Source organism: Erigeron canadensis, chromosome 2, assembly GCF_010389155.1.
Source record: "Erigeron canadensis isolate Cc75 chromosome 2, C_canadensis_v1, whole genome shotgun sequence".
In the NCBI taxonomy this organism is placed as follows: Eukaryota; Viridiplantae; Streptophyta; class Magnoliopsida; order Asterales; family Asteraceae; genus Erigeron; species Erigeron canadensis.
In genome coordinates, this window is record NC_057762.1 from 24712848 (window position 1) to 24722542 (window position 9695).

At 36.6% G+C, this 9695-nt stretch overlaps 1 long non-coding RNA gene across 1 annotated transcript; it reads left to right on the top strand.

Moving 5' to 3' along the window:
- The first annotated feature begins 3768 nt into the window (after nucleotides 1–3768).
- On the top strand, nucleotides 3769–4497 carry LOC122586559. The gene is made up of 3 exons (XR_006322033.1): nucleotides 3769–3844; nucleotides 3981–4046; nucleotides 4219–4497. It is a non-coding gene; the product is annotated as an uncharacterized LOC122586559 (long non-coding RNA).
- The last annotated feature ends 5198 nt before the right edge of the window (nucleotides 4498–9695 follow it).

A 9695-nucleotide genomic window follows, 5' to 3' on the forward strand; every position in this document is an offset into this window, starting at 1 on the left:
GAGATGTCATTCGATATACTTTCGACGAACTTTTAAATCCGATGGCGGAGCCCGTACGTTAAGTCGAGATAAATGTATAAAAATTATGTTACAAATTTCAATACCCATTGGAATATCCAATTATGAATCATAAGTTAGGTATATAAGGAAATCACTATTTATTAGATAAAAAATCTTGATTACTTTAAGCTCTAAACTTACAAAATTGTTGCTTTTATCTATACTATATTATAAAGCAGATCTCTCTTGTTTACATTTTAAGTTTCAACATATACATTCCCAAAATGCCCATATATCAATTCTATATTTACCTAACATCCTTTCTCTTTCCTCAAATCTCAACCAATCATTTTTAGTATCTCTCCTACATAAATCATTTATTCAAAATCTTTTATCTCAAAAACCGTACATCGATAAATTATAAAAATTATATGGGTGTTCTTAAAATGTAATGCTCTTTCATTAGAGATGTCATTCGATTACTTTCGACGAATTTTTAAATCCGAGGGCGGAACCCGTACGTTAAGGCATTTGGCTATCACACTCTATGACCTATCACCCCCATCATCTCACCGCCGCAATGCGCGGGTACTTGCTCTCGTTGAATCTAATATCTTTTTAAAAAATCATTTTTACTTCAAGCTTTATGGAGAGTGGGAAACAACTGAAGATGTAAGTGCTTATGTTCAGAAATTCTTTTCTTCCCCACGATTGCGCAAATCAACAAGTACATTCATCTATTTTGATAAGTGGGGCAATCAAACAAAAAACCAAAACGCACCCGGCTTTATCATTGAATTTAAAGACCATGAAATCCACACAGCTGATTGGTACCTAAAATATCGATCGTACTAAGCTTTTTATGTTGCAAATTTGGCACGTCATCCTTATCCCATAAAAGTGTTGCAGGCCTTCAATGTGCCATCTTTTGAGAAGTTGTGCTGCGAATTTGGTATTTTAGAAATAAACCAGACTTCGAGTGATTGTTGGTTATATAACATCAGCGAAGCAGATTGTCATGCTGACATGGTTAAACCAATAAATAAGAAGAAGAATGTTTATCGGGGTACCATTAGAGAGGCCAACGTTGTATGGAAAAACTATCAACAGAACCATATCTTTTCCCATTATGCCTCGAGTTGTGGCAATCAAACCCTACTCCATCATTTTTAGTTCAGTTCCGTGGGGTACATATCGCTGAAGATGGTTGTTACTACATAGCTATGGAACCGTGTCAGAGAATATTATATGACTATTTGAGAGGAATGAATGTCAATTTATGGATGAAGGTTTTTCGGTATGGCTTCTACGAACTTATTATCTAGTTTTAAACTTTTATTTTTAACCCTCTATCTTTAAATATATTGCAAAAGCGATTAGTATAGGTGAAAAAGTACTACTTGATCGAGTAAAACAACAATATGTTTGTTATTGTTAACATTTAGTTTGAATATATCTTAGCATAAACTATAACTTTTTTGTATTGTTAAGAAACAGAAATATAGTTCAAAATGTATTTTCCTTTTCTTTTTTAAATGAAAAATATCAATTCTAGTGATTACTCGTCTCATACAACCAATGTAACGACTTTTTACGTACTATAATTCCATTTTGTAACACGTACTATAGCACTGTATGTCTTTACTCTGTAAGGTATAGTGATCTTCAAATCATTATCATGATAATGATAACAATGGTAACAACAACATGTTTGTCTCTGTACAATTATACCAAAAACTCAAGGATAAAGAGTTGACATTACCACGTCGAAAGTATATCAAATATTCGTGATTCAAAAATATACTGCTGTCATGAAATTGCATACAACAAAAAGACTTTATCTAACACATCTTTTGCTAACTAATGTTGAAGCTTATGAACTCCTAGAAAATCTCCTACTAATATATTCCTTCACAAAATATTCGCATCATCCAGCAGTATTCTCGAGCAAAATTACATATTCTTAGCTGCAAACTACGAAGAAAAAAAGCATCAACAGTAAGGCTTCCAGAGATTAGATAAACTAAAAACAAGACAATATTACATAAGGGCTTCTAACCTAGTGGTATGTGTATTGGACACTAACTAAAAAAGTTGTGGCAAGCTACACAAGTGACATTTTTATGGACAATATGTAGTATGTTATCAATATTTCCCTTCTAAAAAAGAAATATGGTAAAATCTAAGGTCTAGCTTAAGGGCGATACCTGCATGATAACCAAGACATCTGTCTTCACAGAGAATACAGGGGACAAAATCATAGTTGTGAGTGTAGACAGCTGAATTGTATAGAACATGATCAACCTAATAAAGCCACACATAAGAATTGCCGAAACCAAAAGAATTTAGTTAGGGATGTTTTAACCGAACTATTTATGAATTGGTTGATTAAGGGTATGTTGATCAAATGGGTAGATTCATTTTGTTTTAGAAGTAGCTAAAAATGAGATGGGTCTAATAGGTTGAAAGTTAACAAAAGTTTTTCTAAATCTAGCTCATTACACCTGTCATTATCCGTTTTTACCTTACTAATTTTTTCAGGTCGTACTTTACCTTGCTCCCCTTTCTAATTTCAATCACCTGCAAAAACAAAAGAGACAGATTTTATTATAAATCCTTTGTCACATACTTGGGTATCTAATATGGATATTGTGACCTTTTTTTTATTGCATAAACTGCTAGTCCTATACAACTTAATTCAGTAGGATATATAGTAACTACCTTGATGCATACATGTTACATAATAGATATATACTAATTAAAAATAGCATATACCCAACCATTTCGCCTAAATCATTTATAATGACAATGCTCTAACACTTTCAAAACTATCTTTAACTAACATTTTGTATATGCAAGTTCTCAAACTACTGAATTCTTTTTCGTTTATTTATGGCAGCTGTCCGACAAGATCTTGGTATGCTCTTAGCATCTTGTTACCAACCCAGAAGTCAAATAATGAACTGGAAGGAAGAAGATTACCCAACAAGGGATCCATATAGCATGTGTAACAACATGACTTGTGACGTGGCAAAGGATGCAGCATGGCGGTTGTTATTTTGTGGGTATGATATAAAGTTATTTTAGAGTACTAATTATATATAATATTTAAATTAGGAAAATGACTGATATGCCTAAATAATAATCTTAAAAATGTGCCTAAAAATCTAAAGTTGACATGTGGTATGATTAAAGGTATAGAGAGAATGAATGTTATACATCTGTCATTTACTAAGGGGGTGTTTGGTACAATGGAATGGAAATGGTGGAAATGGAAAGAGAAACACTTCTCATGTTTGGTTGTAATGGAGAATGGGAAAGAAAATCGAGAATAGGGAATCGATTCCATTCCCTCAATTCTCTATGAAATGTAGAGAATTGATGGGAATGGAAATTTTAAAAAAATTTTTTTATTTGTTTTAGTGATGTTATATGTATTAAATTTGATTATTATTTAAAATTTAATATTTTTTATATATTCATTCTCTACTTGTACCAAACGACGGAATCAATTCTTTTTCCAAATATCAATTCTCTTTCCCACTATATTCATTCTCTATTACATTTACATTCTCTTTGATTCACTCCTACCAAACACCCCTAAATGTATTAGGCATATCTATAGGCATAATTTTAAGCATATATATCATTTCCCTTTAAACTATTATAATTATATCAATCTATGGAGGAGTTCGATGAAGTTTACTAACAATACCGAAATATCTCATAGCTATTATGTTATTATGTTAAAGATCAACGAGGATGAATATTGCAACAACAAGGAAAGGTATCTACTTCAATTCAGTCATGGGGGTTTTGAAATATATGTCTACATTGGATTCAAGTGCGTACTAAATTGTAAATCGTTTATGTATTCAATTCAATGTTAAAAAATGGGTGTAACTAAATTGTATATTAGTGTACTAAATTTGACTATTTGACCAAAACTTATTATGTTTACAAGTCTAACTTCTTTTTAGGAGCATCTTCGCAATCTTTAAATTGCCCAGAAGGCCAGAATCATAATTGCAGGCTGTTATTTGTAGGTGATTAACTCACTGCAAAATTTTTGTATGCTCTAAATAAATTAAGCTTTTTAAGTTGTGTAACATGTTGAATAGACGAATCGTATTCCCGAATTATAATTGAGCAAAAGATGAACAACCCTTATATATCATTTAATGTTGGTATGTAATCACCGATTTGGTTGTGTTGCAGGTATTGCCATATGAAAGCCCGAAGCTTACGTCTCTTGGGAGGAAGCCGTTAATTAAAGAGTTTTATGGTATTTCCGAATTGAACTATGTTGAGTCTTGGATTCGCTGATTAGACTTACTCGCTGACATGTATAGTCAACAAGTCTTCAGCGAGTCCAGTGACTCTTTTTAGCGGGATGTATGCTGACAAAATGTTTGTCATGGTGGGAAGTATTCAAACCATATGAAGACAAGAGTCACATGGTGGTTCTTCCAACTGTAACATACCTTACTTGGTAAAGGTACTTGTTGGGACCAAAACTTGGGTCTTCTCTCTCATACCCATTTTGGTAAAGAAGACAAAGACTCTTGCTTGGACGTACAAGGAGCCAATGGAACGTCGACAACCACCATCTATCACCATCAAAGAAAGGTTGTGTTGCCCTAATTATTCCTCTATATAAAGCAACACACTCGCATTGTATCAAGTGTGTTAGTCACCTTGAAAGTGTGTGTCACTTGTAATTGTTCAAGTTTTTAGTGTGTCTAGACTTAGCAATTACCTTTGTTCATTTGTATTCTTGTAAGTCAAGTGTGTAAGATCGACCATGTATTCATCGTTTAATCAATGATACATATGATTATACTTGCATTGATATATTACAATTGAACTTCTTGTTGTTCTTATTATTTATCTTCTAATTTACTTTCTTGTCTAATTTAAATATAACATAAGTTGTGCATTCGTGGACCATCAAGTGGTATCAGAGACACCGTTCCTAAATCATTGGAACAAGATCTTTTTGCCCCCTTGTGTTTTCATTAAAAATTATGTTCTATAACTTTTCTTGAAATTCTTTTTCTAAAACAAGAACATTTCTTCTGTTCCCAGCCTAGTGAACACACGTGACTTTAGTTACGTGTCGACACCTCCTAAATTCGAGCCCAAGGATTTTGGGTCTTGGAAGGAGAGGATGCTTATTCACATCTCTGGTGTGGAACCCTATTTAATGACTATATTAACTAAGGGTCTATACGTGCCGATGTATGTCCAAAGGACTCCAGGAGCTACACCTGAAGCTCCTGAGATAGTCACTGACCTGGTTAAACCAGAGGTTCAATGGACAGATGAAGAAAGAAAGCTGGTAAATCTTGATGCTAGGCTGAAAAACATGATTATCGTCACTCTTCCCACTGAAATCATGAAGCTAGTCATCAAGTATCCCTCTTCAAAGGAAGTATAGGATAGATTGGTCAGCACCTATGAAGGATCTGCTGACCTCATCAAAATCAAGAAAATTGATTTCAAACGTGCTTATGAAAACTTCTTCTCTCTCCCTGATGAAAGTCTTGAGAGCACCTATACTCGCTTTAAAGGGTTGCTCAATGATATGACAAATGTTGGTATTACACATGATAATTTTGAAGTATGCCATAAATTCATCGACTCTCTTCCTCTTAAGTGGCAAAACTTAAGTCAAACTCTTCGTACAACGAAGAAAATTCAAGGTTTTGATCTTGAAGAACTCTTTGGTACTCTTCAATTTGAAAAGAGAGCATTGGCTCAAAACATTCGAGGCTCTGCTGATGCCAAAAGACATGCTAGCCCTTCTTCTTCTTCTTCCTCTGTCAGCATATCCTCCCATCCTATTTCTGACCCTATAGCTCTTGTTTCTACTGAGCCCATCGATCTCTATGATGGTTCCAGTATTTCAAATCTTCCAGCACCTATTCAAACTCTCATTGATGAGCTGGATGATGAAGAGAAACAAGACTTGTTTAATGATTTTATGGGCTTTGCCCTTGTTGCTGGTAGAAAATACTCCAGAAGGTGGAACAATCGCAAAACGGTTGCTCCCCTCAAACCTCCTATTGATAAATCACAGGAAGAATGCTGGAGGTGTGGCAGAAAAGGCCACTACCAGAAGGAGTGCAGAGTCTGTATTCCCACTCCAGCAGCTCCTAAACCTAATCCTTCTAAATCTGCTGATGAATACAGGAACAAATACTATCAACTGAAGGCAAAGGTGGCTGAAACAGAGGATGCCAAAGTTCCAGCAAAAGGACTAGTTGCTGAAGAACATGATTAGGCTGACTCAGATGATTCTGATGATGACGATTATGTTGATGCCATGTGCCTTATGGCACTTGCTGACAGTGATGCTCTGACAAAGGATCAAGTCTCCTCGAGTCAGTGGGTAAACGTCACTGTTAAAAAGGTATACTCTCTTCTTTCCTCCTCTTCTAATCATGACAAGACCAAAATTATTGAGTCTTTGTCTTGTGATCTTCAGTTCGTAGAAAGTCTACGTGCTAAACTTCAATCTAAACTTAACTCTGCTGGAGTAGAGCTAAGTGAAAAATCTGAAAAACTTATGAAACTGAAAAGTGTTCATATTGAACTTCAATCTCATGAGTTAATGACTCAGAAACTCCAACTTGAGAATGAATCTCTCAAGGCTGAAGTTTCTAATCTGAAGAAGATTGTGACCTCCTGGTCAAAGGCTTCCAAATTTCATCATCAATGTTTGAGTAAGCAAGTCCCTGCTCAAATACAAGCAGTGATTGGTCGCAATTTTGATGCTGCTGACTCATTCAATGATGATGTAAAGCCTGAAATCTCCATTCCTCCTCCCTCTTCAGCTTCCATCTCTCTTAAAGAGATGAAAAGGTGGTATTTTGTCAAGGGACAAAATGACTACCATGCTGAGATGGATTCTAAAGCTGCATCTTCTACCAGTATGCCCTCTTCCTCTAATGTTAAAAGTACCAGTCCCTCAACCAGTACTTTTGACATGTTCTCTCATCTTCCTATTGTTGGCATGATGCCACATGAAGGGAGGATTCAACATTCTCCTCCTAGAACCTTTAAAGGGGATATTTCAAGTAATGGATATGTACCCATTGCTCCTCAGCGACTATCTGTACAAGGTGCTAAGCCCTTTAAAAGAAGCACTATTGTTGCTCCCTATGACTATGGTACTCCTCAGCGAGTTAATCAGGTTGTTCAACAACATTCTAGTGCTCAATCTTCCTTTCAGCTGGAACCTACCCATGCTAATCCCATGTCTGAACATGATCGTCTAATGAACAGACGTGTTAGGTTCGCTGATGCAAGACATCAGCAAGTACCTCCCACAAAGGCTGTACCTGCTGATGTTCAAACTCATATGGCATCTCAATCTATGCCTCTAAAATCAAATCTAAGGCGTAACACTCGGGGAAGACTGCCTTCACAAAATAGGTTTACCACTCGTCAGCGAGGACACTTGCCACATCAGCAAGTAAGGCCTATAACTCCTCAGCGGGGATATTTGCCACATCAGCAAATGAGACCCACTACTCCACAAAGAGGACAAATTCCTTCTCAGCATAGTCAATCCTCTGTGTCGAACATGGAGTACTTACCTCATAGGCAAATGAGGTCAGTGACTCCAAATCGTCAAACCAGATCCATCACTCCAAACCGAGTGAATCAGTCTCAACAGGGTTCCTCTTCTTCCTATCCTGCTAGAAAGCAAGCATGGACCATGATTAGAGGACCTCAAAATTCTCAAAATCATCATGGTGAGTCCATCCTTGGTCCTGTTCCTCAATTGCCCCCTCCTAAACTTAGACAAAGGAGTAAATCCAAGTCTAAGCAAAAGAGCAAGGCTTCATCTTCCTCCTCTCCTCAAATAAATGAGCTTACTCAGCGAGTGAATGACCTCTCTTCTCAGCTATGGGACTTCTTCATTCAGAATCAAAAAGGCAACCCCTCTGACAAAAAATGCTATCTTTGTAGCAGCAGAGGACATGTTGCCTCTAAATGTGACTCAGTCAGCTAAAGAGATGCTCCAGGGGTTGTAGTTTAACCAAACATCTCTATATCTGCTGAAACATCTTCTTCCTTTACTAGAATCAGTGAGAACCTCTCTACTGAACCTGTACTCAATGACACCTCTTCTGTCACTAATGTAAACATTGTTGAATACATTGTTGCTCAGCGTATTGAATTTCCCCATTCTCAAAGAGTTATCTCAAATGCTTGGGGGCAACCTTCAATGCTAGTTGAGTATAGTGCTCCTGATGTAGTAAGCAGCTATGCATATCTTCACAGTAATGAAACCAGTGTAATGCCCTTCAATGAAGAAGATAACACCTTTGGTCTTGTCTTTGTGGGAAATCATACTACTCTTGAGGAGGCTCTCTCTGAAGAGCCAACTACCTCCTCTGAAGTACCTTTAGTTAATCCTGCTGACATGGCAATGGATGAACAAAGTGAAGCCTAAATCCTTTCTTTATATCCATGCAGGGCTCGCTGGGAAAAGGAGTGTGGTATTTGGACAGCGGTTGTTCAAAACACATGGCTGGCTCTAAGTCCCTGCTGGATAACTATACAGAGGCACCTGGTCCTACATGGTGTTTGGTGATAACTCAACTGTTCAGACTGAAGGGTATGGTCTTCTTTCTAATGGCCTCATAAAATTCTCAAAAGTTGCTTATGTAAATGGATTAAAACATAATCTCATCAGCATAAGTCAACTATGTAATGCTGACTACAAAGTAATCCTTGATAAACATCAAGGCACTGTAGTAAACATCAACAAGGAAGTCGTCTTGGTAGCACCAAGAAAACGAGATGTATATCTTGTAGACTTCACTCCTATCAAGACTGATAGTGAGACTTGTTTCTTTGCTAAGTCAGCATCCGAGTTAAGTTGGTTATGGCACAAGCGTATGTCGCATGTGAACTTTAAAACCATAAACTCACTGGCCAAAACGAACCTTGTTCGTAGTCTTCCTCCTCTTTCCTTTGAAAAAGATAGACTCTGTGGTGCTTGTGAAAAAGGCAAATGCCATAGAGCTACTTTCAAAACAAAATAAGCCAATTCTGTTAAGGGTTGCTTTCATCTTCTTCACATGGACCTTTTTGGTCCAGTGAATGTCCAAAGTCTAAAGGGTAGTAGATACACTTTAGTAATTGTGGATGAATATTCACGATACACTTGGACAATTTTTCTTAATTCTAAGAGTGATGCTGCTGATGAAATTATCAAATCATAAGGGTTAAAGAACTCAGAAGTGATCATGGCACTGAGTTTAGAAATCACACTCTTGAATCTTTTTGTGCTGATCAAGGGATCTCACAAAACTTCTCTTCTACTAGAACTCCTGAGAAAAATGGTGTTGCTGAAAGGAGAAATAGAACTCTCATTGAGGCAGCACGTACAATGCTCAGTGAGTCCTCTCTTCCCAGTAGGTTTTGGGCTGAAACAGTCAACACTGCTTGTCACACTCAAAACCGTTGTCTCATTGTCAAAAGACATGACAAGACAGCATATGAAGTGTTGAGAGGAAAGAAACCTCAAATCAAATACTTCCATGTATTTTGTTGTCCTGTCTTTATTCCAAATAACAAGGATCATCTAGGCAAATTTGATCCTAAAGCTGATGAGGGTTACTTTGTTGGATATTCTGCCATCAGCAAAGCTTTTAGAGTATTTAATACTCATCTTC